This window comes from Carcharodon carcharias, chromosome 25 (assembly GCF_017639515.1).
Source record: "Carcharodon carcharias isolate sCarCar2 chromosome 25, sCarCar2.pri, whole genome shotgun sequence".
NCBI lineage: Eukaryota > Metazoa > Chordata > Chondrichthyes > Lamniformes > Lamnidae > Carcharodon > Carcharodon carcharias.
Genome location: NC_054491.1, coordinates 24918868 through 24935560, shown reverse-complemented (window position 1 = coordinate 24935560; position 16693 = coordinate 24918868). Strand labels below are relative to the sequence as shown.

General features: G+C 41.1%; 1 protein-coding gene across 3 annotated transcripts in view; it reads left to right on the top strand.

Annotated features, from left to right (window-relative positions):
* The window catches only part of LOC121269544 (basal cell adhesion molecule-like), a 265738-nt gene that overhangs the window by 47379 nt on the left and 201666 nt on the right, over positions 1-16693 (top strand). Inside the window, exon 3 of one of the 3 annotated variants that reach the window (XM_041174220.1) lies at positions 13493-13601. The exons of the other annotated variants lie outside the window; for them this stretch is intronic. The gene's annotated coding sequence lies outside the window, so the exon portion shown is untranslated. The remainder of the gene's footprint in view (positions 1-13492; positions 13602-16693) is intronic. 3 annotated transcript variants of the gene reach the window in all.

Genomic DNA, 16693 nt, shown 5'->3' with positions numbered 1-16693 from the left:
GCATCCTACAGGTAACTAATACAGAGATGAAATCCTGCAATTGCTTTATTTTTGGAAAATCTTGCATGACTATTCCTGTCCATTTGGAATTCTCGGTTGTAATGAGATAGGATTAATTGATAACCTCATACTGAAGGTGCCCCTAGGTATCAATTATCATAATATGATTGAATTTTACATTCAGTTTGAGGGAGAAAAGCATGGGTCCAAGACTAGTAGTTTAAACTTAAATAAGTTCAATTATGAGGGCATGAAAACACAGCTAGCTAAAGTGAACTGGTAAATGAGGTTAAGGGATAGGTCAATAGAGATGTAGTGGCAGACATTTAAAAGGATATTTCAGAATACACAGAATAGATACATTCCAGTGGGAATGAAAGATTCCAAGAGGAAGACCCACCATCCGTGGTTAACTAAAAAAGTTACCAAACTTAAAGAAAAAACATATAATTGCGCAAAGATGGATGGCAGGTCAGAAAATTGGAAAGAATACAAAGAAAAGTAAAGAATGACAAAAAGATCAATAAGGTGGTAAAAATTAGAGTAGAAGGCTAGCTAGAAATATAAAGACAGATAGTAAGAGTTTTTATAGATTTATGTGCTGCTGAGGCTTTATAAGGCTCTGGTCAGACCACATTTAGAATATTGTGAGCAATTTTGGGCCCCGTATCTCAGGAAGGATGTGCTGGCCCTGGAGAGGAGGTTCACGCGAATGATCCCAGGGATGAAAGGCTTAACATATGAGGAACGTTTGAGGACTCTGGGTCTATACTCGATGGAGTTTAGAATGATGAAGGGGGGATCTGATTGAAACTTACAGAATACTGAAAGGCCTGGATAGAGTGGACGTGGGGAAGATGTTTCCATTAGTAGGAGAGACTAGGACCCGAGGGCACGGCCTCAGAGTAAAGGGAAGACCTTTTAGAACAGAGATGAGGAGAAACTTCTTTAGCCAGAAAGTGGTGAATCTATGGAATTCATTGCCACAGAAGGCTGTGGAGGCCAGGTCACTGAGTGTATTTAAGACCGAGATAGATAGGTTCTTGATTGGTAAGGGGATCAAAGGTTACGGGGAGAAGGTGGGAGAATGGGGTTAAGAAACCTATCAGCCATAATTGAATGGCGGAGCCGACTCAGTGGGCCAAATGGCCTAATTTCTGCTCCTATGTCTTATGGTCTTATATTTAAATAAGAAAAAAGTTAACAACATGAACATTGGTGCTATAGAAACTAAGTCCGGGGAATTAATAATGGAAAGTAAGGAGGTGGCAGATGAATTGAACAGGTATTTTGCATTGGCCTTCACTGTAGAGGATACAAGTAATATCACAGAAATAGCTGTAAATCAGGAAAAGGAAGGGAGGGAGGAACTCAGGAAAATTACAATCATCAGGGAAGTGGGAATAAGCAAATTGTTGGCTGACAAGTGCCCAGGTCCTGAAGGACTTCATTCTGGGGTCTTAAAAGAAGAGGCTAGTGAGATAGTTGATGTATTAGTTTTAATTTTCCAAAATCCCCTAGATTCAGGGAAGGTTGCACTAGATTGGAAAATAACAAATGTAACTCCTTTATTCAAAAAGTGGGGGAGATAGAAAGAAGGAAACTACAGGCCAGTTAACTTAACATCTGTCATAGGGAAAATGGTAGAAACTATTATTAAAGATGTTAAAGCAGAGCACTTGGAAAAATTCAAGGTAATCTGGCAGAATGAACATGGTTTTGTGAAAGGCAAATCATGTTTAACCAATTAATTGGAATTCTTTGAAGGAGTAACGTGTGCTGTGGATAAAGGGGAACCAATGGATGTACTGTACTTAGATTTCCAGAAGGTATTTATAAGGTGCCACATCAAAAATTATTGTGAAAAGTAACCTCGTGGTGTAGGGTGTGACATATTGGCATGGATAGAAGATTGGTTAGCTAACAGGAAGCTGAGAGTTGGCATAAATGGGCCTTTTTCTGGTTGGCCGGATGTAATGAGTGGTATACCATTGGGATCAGAGCTGGGGCCTCAACTTTTTACAATTTATATAAATGATTTCGATGAAAGGGCTGAACATATAGTTGCTAAATTTGCTGATGACACGAAGATAGTTAGGAAAGTAAGTTGGGAAGAGGACATAGATAGGTTAAGTGAATGTGCAAAGATCTGGCAAATTGAGTATAATGTGGGCAAATGTGAAATTGTCCATTTTGGCAGGAAGAATAAAAAATAAGCATATTATTTAAATGGTGAAAGATTGCAGAGCTTTGAGATTCAAAGGGATCTGGGTGTCCTAGTGTATGAAAGGCTAGTATGCAGGTACAGCAAATAATTTAGAAAACTAATAGAATGTTGTCATTTATTGCAAGGGGAATTGAATACAAAAGTAGGGAGGTGATCCTTCTGCTGTACAGGGCACTGGTGAGACCACACCTGGTCTTCTTATTTAAGGAAGGATGTAAATGCATTAGAGGTAGGTCAGAGAAAGTTTACTAGACTAGTACCGTGAATGGGTGGGTTGTCTAATGAGGAAAGGTTGAACAGGTTAGGCTTGTATCTGCTGGCATTTAGAAGAGTAAGAGGTGACTTGATTGAAACCTTTAAGATCTGAGGGGTCTTGACAGGGTGAATGTGGAGAGGATGTTTCCTCTTGTGGGAGAATCTAGAACTAGACATTGCTGTTTAAAAATAAGGGGTTTCTCATTTAAGACACAGATGAGGAGAATTTTTTTCTGAAGGCCGTAAGTCTTTGGAACTCTCTTCCTCAAAAGGCAGTGGAAGCAGAGCTAAATAGATTCTTGATAAGCAAGGGGGTGAAAGGTTATCAGAGGTAGGCAGGAATGTGGAGTTGAGGTTACAATTAGATCAACCATGATCTTATTGAATAGCTGAGCAGGCTCGAGGGGCTGAGTGACCTACTCCTGCTCCTAATTCATATATACGCCTGTTCTTCAATGGTGATCTATTTTAGCACAAGCTACAAACAAAAAAAAAACAAATTTTCTATGAATAATTCTGCAAGTGTGACATTTTTCCCAAATATTTACCATTCAAGTGCTTTTTGAAGTTGTCTTTAAGGGCTGGTGACCACTGACTAAAGTGTATGAAGTACATCTGCTTCCCCTCAATCATTGACTTTTTATGTCTTTGTTTCTATACTGCCCCATCTCTCACACTCTGTCTTTGTTTTTTCTGATTATGTTTGTGTAGCATTGGATTTCTGTCTCTCTGTTTCATTCTTTTACTTTTATCCTTCTCTTTTCCACTCTCCTACTCTATTTTTGAATACAACCCCTTTGAGTTTAGTTTTTTTTCTAAAGCTACCTTAATCCCTGTGTCTGGATTTTAAGCAGGAACATCTGACATGTTTTCTTTCAGCTTTTTAATATTTTACACTCCACGCTGTCGTCTATTGGCAAGGCCTTACCCAAGAGACTTGTACATGTTGAGGAAATTCCTGTGACAAATCTCAGACAGCAGATGTCCTATTTAACAGCCATTGTAGTCCAAATATTCCTGATCTTCCATATGCCATGTTTTAGTGCTGTGGATATGCCCCATACAGTCTTTCATAATTCATTTATTCAAGGGATCTATAATGATGGGTGTTTGCCTTTAATTAAAAGGATAGTTGTGTTATTATAGCTTGCATTTCCACTGTGAGACATGTTAGTTGTGTCAAAGTGCCAAAATACTAGTTGCTAGCTGTGTACACTTTATTGGAGTGGATGAGGCCCTTGGCTTGCCTATTACAGTCAAACAATTGAAGATTTTTCCTGCACATCTTGGGGTTATGGAGATTCCACTAACAGCTTCAGCAACCTCACAAGACCGTGGCCTCACTATTGTCTGATGTGGTTCTTTGTGTGACAAGCAATCCTGCTCATCTTGCCCTTATGGCTTCCAGAAATGCTGCTTGACTGAAATTAGAAGCTTGCCCTGCTGATTATTGAGCTCCATTGACTTCTCTGCTTCTCTCCAATATTATAATTTCTCCCTTAAGCTGCATCAGGCATTTAAGTTCAATGGTTCCATAGGTCTCCCCGGGCTTGCTCAATCTCCCTCTTTATATGTAGGAATCACATTAATTGCTTTCCTAGCAGTACAGCAGCATTGTTTTTTTTTTCAAATTGCTTCAGTCAAAGCTGAGATATCAAACAAAGGCTGTGTCCAAAACAAAAATAAAAATCCTGGAAAAACTCAGCAGGTCTGGCAGCATCTGCGGAGAGGAAAACAGTTAACGTTTTGAGTCCGTATGACTCTTCAACAGAACTAAGTAAAATAGAAAAGAGGTGAAATATAAGCTGGTTTAAGGGGGGGAGGGGGGTGGGACAGGTAGAGCTGGATAGAGGGCCAGTGATAGGTGGAGATAACCAAAAGATGTCACAGACAAAAGGACAAAGAGGTGTTGACGGTGGTGATATTATCCAAGGAATGTGCTAATTAAGGGTAGAAAGCAGGACAAGCAAGGTACAGATAGCCCTAGTGGGGGTAGGGTGGGGTGAAGGGAAGGGATTGAAATAGGCTAAAAGGTAGAGGTAAAACAATGGATGGAAATACATTTAAAAATAATGGAAGTAGGTGGGAAAAGAAAAATCTATATAAATTATTGGAGAAAAAAATAAGGAGGGGATCAGAAACAGGGTGGGGATGGAGGAGAGAGTTCATGATCTAAAATTGTTGAACTCAATATTCAGTCCGGAAGGCTGTGAAGTGCCTAGTCAGAAGATGAGGTGCTGTTCTTCCAGTTTGCGTTGAGCTTCACTGGAATAATGCAGCAGGCCAAGGATGGACATGTGGGCATGAGAGCAGGGTGGAGTGTTGAAATGGCAAGTGACAGGGAGGTCTGGGTCATGCTTGCGGACAGACCGAAGATGTTCTGCAAAGCGGTCACCCAGTCTAAGTTTGGTCTCTCCAATGTAGAGGAAACCGCATTGGGAGCAATGAATGCAGTAGACTAAATTGACTGTGTCCAGTCTTTTATACAGGAGTGAGCTAAATCAAATACAATACAGGTTTATATGGCAAAATCATTAATAAGTTTGATTATGCCTTTATTATCCTATTATTTGCACACATTTGAAGTAGTTACTAGCCTGTTCCAGGAATGACCTATCTTGAGTCCATTAAGGTCCATGATCAGAACCTGTCAGTGGATAAGTTCACTTACCTCAGCAGCACACTCTCTCGAGCTGTCGACATTGACAACAAGACACATGCAAGAATTGTCAAAGCAAGTGTAGCCTCAAACATCAGTCTGGGAGCGAAGAGGAATAAATCTGCCAACCAGACTGAAAGTCTATAGAGCAACAGTCCTGCCCACTCTTCTGTACACATGCAAGACTTGGGAATGTGTACAAGCATCTTGCGAAGAATTTCAACCAGTTTCACTTGAGTTACTTTCGAAAAGCTTCTGAAGATCAGATGGCAGGACAAAATATCAGATACTGAGGTGCTCACCGGGCTGGCATGCTGGGCATCCACACCATATTGAGACAATCACAACTGAGTTGGGCTGGTCATGTTGCCAGAATGCCTGACACTTGTGTTACGACCCAGATGGGAGGATTGCAAATGTGCAGTTTGACTGGCCCCACTACTCCACAGGTTGCACCATTAGTTTAAAAGCTTGATTCACTCACTTAAACAGCCAATTGTTTACCTTTGCTACTGTTACCCAAAACCAAAGAGACTTTAACCAGACTTCTTTCAATTAACAACAAACTTATTAGTTTATCATAAAACCCAGTCTTGTCAAATAGAAAGGAAAAGCTTATTAACATATAGTATGAAATATGAAAGTACCAATTACTCTTTCGAGATACTCTAAGTCACACACAGACACATGCATACACATATACCAAAAAAAAGAGGAATTCTGCCAAAGGTTAAAAGTCAATGGTTCAAGGGAAAAGGAAAGATGATGAAATCCCGAAATAGCGTCTGGGTTATGGGGTTGGTCACTCAGCGCTGATCTGCGAAACAATCAGTGATTCTTACACTGCTTTTCAGATGGGCTTGAGGAACACCTGCAGGTACTCAATTCCAGCACCTAGAGCAATTTAGAATTCATTTCTGGCTGTGGACTGCAAAAAGGCTGCTGTCTTCCTTCACAAGCAGTTGGTCCTTCTTCTTTTCAGAGAAAAACCAAAACCAACTTTTAAATACACTTCACTATGATTTCTGTATTAACTAGATTTAATGCATGGAGGAGAAAACCAAGTGTCTATCCATTCAGGGGTCCTGAGAATAAGTGCAACAACTATTTACATTTATATAGCACGTTTAGCATAGTAAAAATACATAGGCATGCTGTAACTTTCCACCAAAATGATTTCTGTATCTTCCCCTGTTCAGTAAGTTAATTTCTGCCACTATCATCCCTTCCATGTGACCAGACTTTTGTACACAGTCCACCAGGGTCAGGAGGTTTCCAGTTTCTTTACAACTGCTTAATTACCTTTTCTTTTAAAAGGATCTCTCTTCCAAGGGAAGCAATCAGAGTTCTTGCATTAACACTTTAAGGAACAGTGTCTTTTAAAACACAAATTCTTCCAGAATGTTCTTAGTCCTTGAAGATGAACCATTTTCTGTGATTAAAGTGTTCATCAGACTTGCTTACCGAAGTGAATCTTCTATGGAGAACTCGAGTCTGTGTTGCACTTTCATGGTGGCCAAAGGAAGCGCTACAAGAACACTCTGAAGGCTTCACTAAGGAGTTTTAAAATTGGTTTTGAATCCTGGCAGAAGCTCACCCAGGGTCTCTGCACCTGTGGCGACCAAATAAAAGAGTCTTCTTCAAAACCAAACGCATTTCAGAGGCAGAGAGAAAACACAAGGAGAGGAAATCCCGAGCCAGCAACTCATTCAAAACTTAATCATCTACAATATCCTGTCCCATTTGCAACAGAACATTCTGGGCATGGATAGGCCTAAGTATCTACTGGAATCCTACCAAACATCCCAGGTGATGAACATGTTTGTCCTTCGAGACAAAGATGACCAAGAAATTTGTGTACGTCCATTTCTTTGGCAATGGATGCATATTTCACCTTGCGCCACTTCTGCTGGAATTTATGGTGTATTTTAGAATTTGTAGAACTTCGGTGCATCTGCACCATCCCAAATCCCTTTGTCAGAAATGTGTCATTTTTGCCTCAAAGATTGTGAAATTTCCTGCTACATCCTACCCCTTCGAAAAACAACAAGTAAATAGTGGATTAAAAAAATCACGTAATGGAATATTAAGTTAGTAAAGAAGACACAGGCCTTTAACCTAGTCTTTCTTTTCACTATGATTTCTGTATTAACTAGATTTAATGCATGGAGGAGAAAACCAAGTGTCTATCCGTTCAGGGGTCCTGAGAATAAGTGCAACAACTATTTACATTTATATAGCACATTTAGCATAGTAAAAATACATAGGCATGCTGTAACTTTCCACCAAAATGATTTCTGTATCTTCCCCTGTTCAGTAAGTTAATTTCTGCCACTATCATAAGTAAAACCTTGCAACTCACCAGAAAGACAAATCCAATAATGACAGTTAAAATTGGACACTAGGATGTGCTGGAGTATCGTGGACTGACCTGTTTAACTTAATGAGAGGAAAATTAAATGATGTGTAAAACAGACTCTCAAAGTAGCAGAAACGAAAATGATCCTTCAAAACGAAGCTGTATAAATATCTGGTTGAGAACAGTATTGCAAGTTCTAAGGCTAGATATTTACTGAGGTGGGATACTAATGCTCTGAAACAGGATCAGGGAATTGTCTTGAAGGACAGTAAACCGAAATTCAGTTGCAGAGATGAGGTAATGCATGGATATTTATTGAGTTTTCTTGACAACTTATGGGTTAGAATCTACTTCTTATCATTCTGTGTCAAAGTGCATTAACGTTAAACATAAATAGCACTCAGGTCTCTTCGTAACTTCTTACAATAATAATACCATATCAGAGGAGAGTACAGTAATGGGGTATAATCACTAATCCTTAATAATGAAATTTCAAGAATGGCACCAATTTTCCACACACTATGCTCCTTCATGTAAGTGAACAGCCAGATTGAGTTCAAAGCTCTCAGATCCTGTAGTTCCATAACATCCTATAAATGGAAAGCTTTTCTGGCAATCTGTCAATGCTATTGCTATTTTCCTTGTGTATAATAATTCTTTCTCTCCATCTGATGGTATTCATAAATAGGTTCATTAATGCAGATCTGATCTATTTATCGATGTTAAGGTGCAGAAGCTGTCACTCTCCAGAAACATAAACCTCTAATGGTTAGGAGATTACATTTTCCATCTTTACATTTCTACTCATTTTCATGCAGAACTATAGCGGATGGTTACCGTGCATCCTCTGGTAGCTCAACAAAGTATGTTTTCCTATGTGAGCCAATAGAACGAATGTCAGCAGACTGTTACACTAAAGAGGACTTCACACCTAATCTTGTCTTCACCCAAGATACACCATGCACACTTATTGCAGGGCACTGCACATTAATTACGAGAAAGAACCTTGGCTTACTTCTCCATTTCACAGCCTGGGTGTACTGAGACCATTAAGGATACCTTAGGCTGCCCTGGTTGAAATCAGTTACACAGGGATCAAAGCTAGCCTATGTGGTTCTGCTACTCGTTATTTTTTGTTTTAACTAAGGGGAAGAGAAAAGTCTAGTACTGTCTGAGGCATACATCTTCCTCTAATCACATAATCAAGGGATAGCATCTTTCAATATTTTAATTTTTCAGAATGTGTGCTGCAGTGATATTGTTAGCAACTGGAGTCATACCTAGCACAAAGGAAGATGGTTGTGTTTGTTGGAGGTCAGTCATCTCAGCTCCAGGACATCACTGCAGGAGTTCCTCAGGGTACTGTCCTCGGCCCAACCATCTTCAGCTGCTTCATCATTGACCTTCCTTTCATCAGAAGGTCAAAAGTGGGGATGTTCAATGATGATTGTATAATGTTCAGCACCATTCACAACTCCTCAGATACTGAAGCAGTCCATGTCCAAATACAGCAAGATGTGGACAATATCCAGGCTATAGCTGACAAGTGGCAAGTAACATTCACGTCACACAAGTGCCAGGCAATGACTGTCTTCAACAAGAGAGAATCTAACCATCGCCCCTTGACATTCAATGGCATTATCGTCACTGAATGCTCACTATCAACAGCCTGGGGGTTACCACTAACCGTTACCAGAAACTGAACTGGTCTAGCCATATAAATACTTTGGCTACCAAGAGAAGGTCAGAGGCTAGGAATCCTGCTCTGAGTAACTTACCTCCTGACCCCCCCAAAGCCTGTCCACCATCTACCAGGCATAAATCAGGAGTGTGATGGAATACTCCCCACTTGCCTGGATGAGTGCAGCTCCCACAACGCTCAAAATGCTCGACACAGTCCAGGACAAAGTAGTCTGCTTGATTGGCACCACATCTACAAACATTCATTCCCCCCACCACCGAAGCACAGTAGCAACAGTGTGTGCCATCTACAACATGCACTGCAGGAATTCACAAAGGCTCCTTAGACAGCACCTTCCAAACTCCCGACCACTATCATCTAGCAGGATAAGGGCAGCAGATAGATGGGAACACCACCACCTGGATGTTCCCCTCCAAGTCACTCACCATCCTGACTTGGAAATATATCACCGTTCCTTCACTGTCACTGGCACAAAATCCTAGAACTCCCTTCCTAACAGCACCATGGGTGTACCTACACCACATGGACTGCAACGGTTCAAGAAGGCAGCTCACCACCACCTTCTCAAGGGCAACTAGGGATGGGCAATAAGTGCTGGCCCAACCAGCGAAGCCCACATCCCGTGAATGAATTTTAAAAAAGCTGCAACATTGATGTAGTCCCACTGTAGTTGAAGCCCCGTCCCACTCATTGAAGCAACATCCCACTTATGCATCAACTAAACTGCTAACCAGCCTGTTAAAATCGGTAGGGCCAGAAGCACAAATAAACTTTGAGACATTAATAAAAGAGATCACAAAAAAAACTTTATAACTTAATAGAGATTTCAATCAGGCAATGTCAACATTTCTCTGCATCTATGTAAACAAAAGCACCTAATTATTTTATAAGAGTCTGTAATCTCTTTTGTCAATGTCTCAATGTTTATTTGCACAAGATTAAGAGATATGAAGTGCTTAAAGCTTCAGTTCTTGATAATTTACTGGTTTGTTTGATTAACAACTTCTATAGGTTGCAGGACACCAGTTTTTTTCCAAATAATTATGAATGGCTGTTTTTTCCTATGCAATTTCACACATGCCATTGTTACTGTAGGGTTCATTGGTTCTGTACATAGTGTACACTGGGAGAATGGGCATGGAAGGACCATGAGTTGCCATGGAGGGTATGAGGGGCCATTGGAGGTGGTTGGGGGGCATGAGTTGGCTTTGAGATGGCATGGGGTATGGAGGTGATATGGGGAGTGGGCGGAGGGAGGATGTTGGGGTGTGAGGAGTGAGGCTAGAGAACTTAAAATGTAACCAAACAACTTGGGCAAAGTCCCAGGGAACTGAAGTTGGCCTTTTAACCAACACGTTTTGGCACTCAGCCACCCTTGTGGCTGCCTCTGATCTGCTTCTAGGGGTGGTTGGTCTGACTCTCTCCTGCCTCTGCCTCCCTGGAGTGAAAATAGTGTGTACAGGGGCACTTTAAACTGAGTCGAGTCTGCTGAGTTGGGAAGTTTCCAACTTGAGCTATTCGCCTCAGTTGCAAAAATCTGGCCCTAAGTCCTTGAAAGTATGCAATTCTGCTTCTAGCAATTAAAAGATTAACATCCCTTGGAAGGTATCAGTAGGTAATAAATGAACAGAATAAAGCCAAGAGTGGCCCTTCCAAACTTCACAAACAGAACAACCAGAGACTAACAGTTTTAAAACTAGATTTCAGAAAATATCAGAGCATCAGCAATTTGATGTCCTGCATGTTGATTCAGAATAACTATACCACTCATGTCTTGAATTAATTGAAAGTGTTTTCTTGAATCGAAGGAAGTCAATAAAAGTGAACACTATAGCATGATGGGTGCTTGCTATTATAATGCTGTATGCTAAAAGTAAATTTTTCAGCTTTTCTTGAAATCAGGGTTTTTGTATTCCAAGGATAAATTGATCTAATAAAAGAAATTGCTGACACAATCACGGAATTGTTACAGTGTAGAAGGAGGTCATTCAGCCCATTGTTTCTGCACTGGCTCTCCAAAAGAGCAATTCACCCCGTGCCATTCTCCTACCTTCTCTCTGTAACCCTGCACATTCTTCCTTTTCAGATCACAGTTTAATTCCCTTTTGAATGCCTTGATTGCACCTGCCTCCATCACGTTCTCAGGCAGACCTTAACCATTTGCTGCATGAAAAAGCTTTTCCCCATGTTACTTTTGCTTCTTTTGACAATTACTTTAAATCTGTGCCCTCTCGTTCTCAGCCCTAACACGAGCAGGAACAGCTTCTCCCTATCTACTTCGTCCAGACCGCTCATGATTTAGGACACCCTCTTCTCGGCCTTATCCTCCAAGGAAAACAGTCCCAACTTCTCCAATCTGTCTTTGTAACTGAACTTCCTCAGCCCTGGAACCACTCTCGTGAATCTTTCTGCACTCTCTCTAATGCCTTCACATCTTTCCTAAAGTGCAGTACCCAGATTTGCCTCTTTTGATCACATAGCAGCTAAGGAAACTGATTAATAGAGTAAAAACAGAAAATGCTGGAAATATTAAGTAAGTCTGGCAGCAACTGTGGAGAGAGAAACAGAATTAATGGACCAGATTTTTGTGTTCCCCTTGTAATCAGAATCACCAAAACTTTTTTTTGTTTCATACTAAATTTAAATTTCCCAAAGGTGGGAAGAGGTTCGGTTTAGGAGCGGGTCACGACCTTGTACCCACATCCTCTGACGTTGGGGTTGTCATTGACAGCCCTGAGGGAAATTTGTTAAGGGACATAAGAATGATGTCGTAGAGCTGGGCAGGTGTCCCAGTGAACCAAAGTACTTTCAAGCCTCGACACCTGGCCTCCTCCGATACTGCCTTGGGAGTTTGGTAAACCTGACATCTACCCACATCTCCAGGAGATGCAAACATGGCAGCTATGGGCAGAGGTGACAGGCTTGGGTTTCCAAAGTCGGGAAATGGTATGACTTGCATTTCTCGAGCCTAAGACAAAAATCCAGCCCAGTGTTTCATGTCTGTGACCTTTCATCAGAACTCCTGCTAGCTGACTTTAAATAAACTGAAGCTTGGTTAAATTGCTATCTCTCATGAGGGATAAAACAAACAATGCTGTGAGAGGCACATTTAATAATGCAAAGAATCACATTCTCTGTATACTCAAATTTTGAACAATTGCTGTTTCTATTTTAGTTTCTGTTAATTATCTGGTTTCTCATCACCAGGGCTTCACTGAGTTTCAGGATTTCTATAATATATGAAATCAGAAAACGTTGGAGATACTCATCAGGTCAGGCAGCATCTGTGGAGAGAAACAGAATTAAACTTCAAGTTTGTTCTGATGAAGGGTCGTTGACCTGAAATGTGAATTCAGCTGCTCTCCACAGATGCTACCTGACCTGCTGAGTATATCCAGCATTTTCTGTTTTTATTTCAGATTTTCAGCATCTGCAGTATTTTGCATTTGTGTTCAGGATTTTAAAAAATCTTTGATGAAATCTGAGCGTTGCTAACCTAGGGATGTTGCCCATCCCTAATTGCCCTTGAGTGGCTTACTAGGCCATTTCAGAAGGCAGTTAAGAGTCAACCACGTTGCTGTGGATGTGGAGGTAAGGACAGCAGATTTCCTTCCCTAAAGGACATTAGTGAACCAGATGAGTTTTTATGACAATCGATGATAGTTTCGTGGTCACCATTACTGAGGCTAGCTTTCAATTTCAGATTTTTTATTCGTTAATTGAATTTAAATTTCACCAGCTGTCATGATGGGATTTTGAACCCATGGATTACTAGTTCACTGACCTTACCACTACACTGCCGTTTCTCCCAATTTTCTATTCTATGCTTTCAGGGTGAGAGGGGATAATTCAAGAATTGTTTTTACCACCTTCCCAAAATAAAGACTTAAAACAAAAATGATTAACTAGAGAAGGTGAAAATTAGAATCCTTAAAATAACACATGAGATGCACTTGATTATAGTGAGAAAGCTGGCATACTGTGGGCCCCTAACTCACTTTCTGCTTTTTGACATATCAGTGCATTCCCAATCTAAGACTCACTTGGGCAAAGATACGAAGTGAGAAAAAAATCCGGTTCTTTTATCTGTTAGGGCAGAAGTCTGGATGGGACAATCAGCTTCAGGACCCTTATACTAAGGAGAAAAGAAAATCAATGGAGTTTGAATTGCTGCTTGCTGTCCATGACCTTTATGGTAGAAGTGCATGTGTGTGGATATTAGTTGGAGATGACTGGATTTGGCTGCGCTGCTCTGCATGGATGGCTAACCTGTTGATGTTTACTCTTTAGGCTTACACACTTTTACTTAAGTGAGGTAGTGGATAGTAAACATCATCTATAAGACTACCCTAGCAAGAGATTACAGCTGCCAGGAACAGGGAGAATAATGGGGGAAACAGTAAGTACCCCAGTCTGAAAATGCTGCTTCTTTATTCTGTACTGATGTTTCTGTGATGGTTTGTCAGGTTTTAATTATACAAGTTGTGGTTCAGCTGATACAAAGCACATTTAAACTATCAACACTATCTGCCTAACAGCTATAGATAGAGACAGGTGCAGTAAGCTAAACCTCAGTCTAGTTTCCATAACAACAGTGGCAATTTTGTGAGGCTGTGCTGCTAGTGAAAAGTTTCATCCACCAGTCATTCAAATCAGAAATCTGAGTGCAGACCAACTGTGACTTTTCAATCAATAAACCTATGGGCAAAGAGCACCCAAATTTCTATTTGTAAGGCTACTCGCCAGCATTGTAAACTCATAGAATTACCCCCAACATGTTTCCTATTTTTGTCCACAACACCACTGAGCACAAATAAGGGATACCGTAATTAAGTCCGGGCTTTTCTAATACACTCACCAATCATTCCCACATGCTGTGTTGTATTTAAAACTCTGAAGTTGAATTTAAAAAACCCTCAATTCATCTCTTTCAGCATACGATTCAAAATTACTCATTCCTTCCAACAATATTTCCAAGGCGTCTACTGACTCTGACCTGATTTTTCATTTCTGTTGATTTCAATGGAAATTAAAATTATGCTGACCATCTGCTCTTCCTGATCCACTTTGCCTGACTTGCTCCACTGGTTTACACCTGATCCACTCCATCCATTTACCCAAGAAACGGAGATGAATGTTGCCCAAAATGTGCTACCAAGAACACTGATTTACAGTGCCTGCATAAGTGAAGCACTGTTATAATTGCATTGAATTTTTGGATTTTTAGTAAAGTTTTGTGGATTATATTTGGTAACTTGGTCACTTGTTGTGAAAACTGAATGAGCACCCTTGATTATTATGTATCTCTTTGCATATATATTGCATTTTTATCTCCTGCCTTTTTTGAAGCTCATGGTATACATGAGAGGAGGCCTTGTGGTGCAGTGATATATTCCCTAACGCTGGGTCAGAAGCTCCAGGTTCAAGTCCTTCGCCAGGACTCGATGGCTATGAAAGGTGCATTCATAATGTGGCCAAACAGATTAATTATCAGCCTGTAAATCCTTCAAATACACGTGATGAGAGATAGTAAGAGCAGGAGAGTCTCCTGGTCAGCCATACTACAGAAGGCAATGGCAAACCACTGCAGTACTTTGCCAAACATAATCATGGACCAATCCAATGGATTTGCATGGTCGCCAATACCCTCTTAGTTCATGGTATCTGAAGGAAGTTTACATGAAATTGTGGGAAGGTGTTGCAGTTTTAGGTAGGTACAGTTCATGGGGATAGGCAATTGTGGAGATTGAGGTTGCTGGAACCTAGGAATATTACTAGGAGTAGGGGAGGAATGAATGGTAGGAGAGGGGATGAAGGTATGGGCACTTGGGGACGAAGGCTGTAGTAATGAGTAGCTAGTGTCAGAAAGACACGATGGCTTAGAGCAGGAGCTATAAAATATAGTGGGAGGGAGAGAGAGTATGGGAAAGAAGTAGAAATAGGCAAGATGGGGGAGTAGTATCAACCTTGGCTTAGCAGAAGTATTCTCACCTCTGAATCAGAAAGTTGGAAGTTAATATCCCACTCCAGGATTGGAGCACAATTCCTCTGATGATTCAGTGCACTAATGAGGGAATGCTGCACTGTCAGAGGTGTCCTTTGTTTTAAATTAAACATTAAACTAAACCCCCTAAGCCACCTCAGGTTGACTTAAAAGATTCTGTAGCAATATTTGAAGAAAAGAAGAGGGCTTCCCCCAATGTCCTGACCAAATTTATCCTTTAACCAACACCACCAAAAATAGATTAACTGAGCATGCATCTCTTTGCTGTTTGTAGTAGTTTCATCTTGTATTGTACAAATTAACTGGCTTCACTGTGAAATGATCACTTTTTTAAGGTTGTATAATAATGTTCAAATTGTCTTAATAATTTTGTATGCATTATAAAAATATTCATACTGCAAAAGACATTCACTGGCAGCTTAATATGTTGGGACGTCCTCAGGATGTGAAAGGTTTGACAGAAATTCATGCTCTTTCCTTCTTCGATCTTAAATTTAATTGAGTAGCTAGTTTTTTTTTCCATTCATTCACGGGATGTGGGCTTCGCTGGCTGGGCCAGCATTTATTGCCCATCCCTAGTTGCCCTTGAGAAGGTGGTGGTGAGCTGCCTTCTTGAACCGCTGCAGTCTATGTGGTGTAGGTACACCCACAGTGCTGTTAGGAAGGGAGTTCCAGGATTTTGACCCAGCAACAGTGAAGGAACGGTGATATATTTCCAAGTCAGGATGGTGAGTGACTTGGAGGGGAATTTCCAGGTGGTGGTGTTCCCATCTATCTGCTGCCCTTGTCCTCCTAGGTGGTAGTGGTCGTGGGTTTGGAAGGTGCTGTCTAAGGAGCCTTGGTGAATTCCTACAGTGCATGTCGTAGATGGTACACACTGCTACTACTGTGCATTGGTGGTGGAGGGAGTGAATGTTTGTGGATCTGGTGCCAATCAAGCAGACTGCTTTGTCCTGGACAGTGTCCAGCTTCTTCAGTGTTCTTGGAACTGCACTCATCCAAGCAAGTGGGGAGTATTCCATCACACCCCTGACTTGTGCCTTGTGGATGATGGCCAGGCTTTGGGGAGTCAGGAGGCCAGTTACTCGTCGCAGGATTCCTAGCCTCTGACCTACTCTTGTAGCCACTGTATTTATATGGCGAGTCCAGTTCAGTTTCTGGTGAATGGTAACCCCCAGAATGTTGATAGTGGGGGGATTCAGTGGTGGTAATGCCATTGATATCAAGGGGCGATGGCTGGATTCTCTCTTGTTGGAGATGGTCATTGCCTGACACTTGTGTGGCGCGAATGTTACTTGCCATTTGTCAGCCCAAGCCTGGATATTGTCCAGTTCTTGCTGCATTTGGTCATGGACTGTTTCAGTAGCTGAGGAGTCGCGAATGGTGCTGAACATTGTGCAATCATCAGCGAACATCCTCACTTCTGACCTCATGATGGAAGGAAGGTCAATGAATAAGCAGCTGAAGATGGTTGGGCTGAGGGCAGT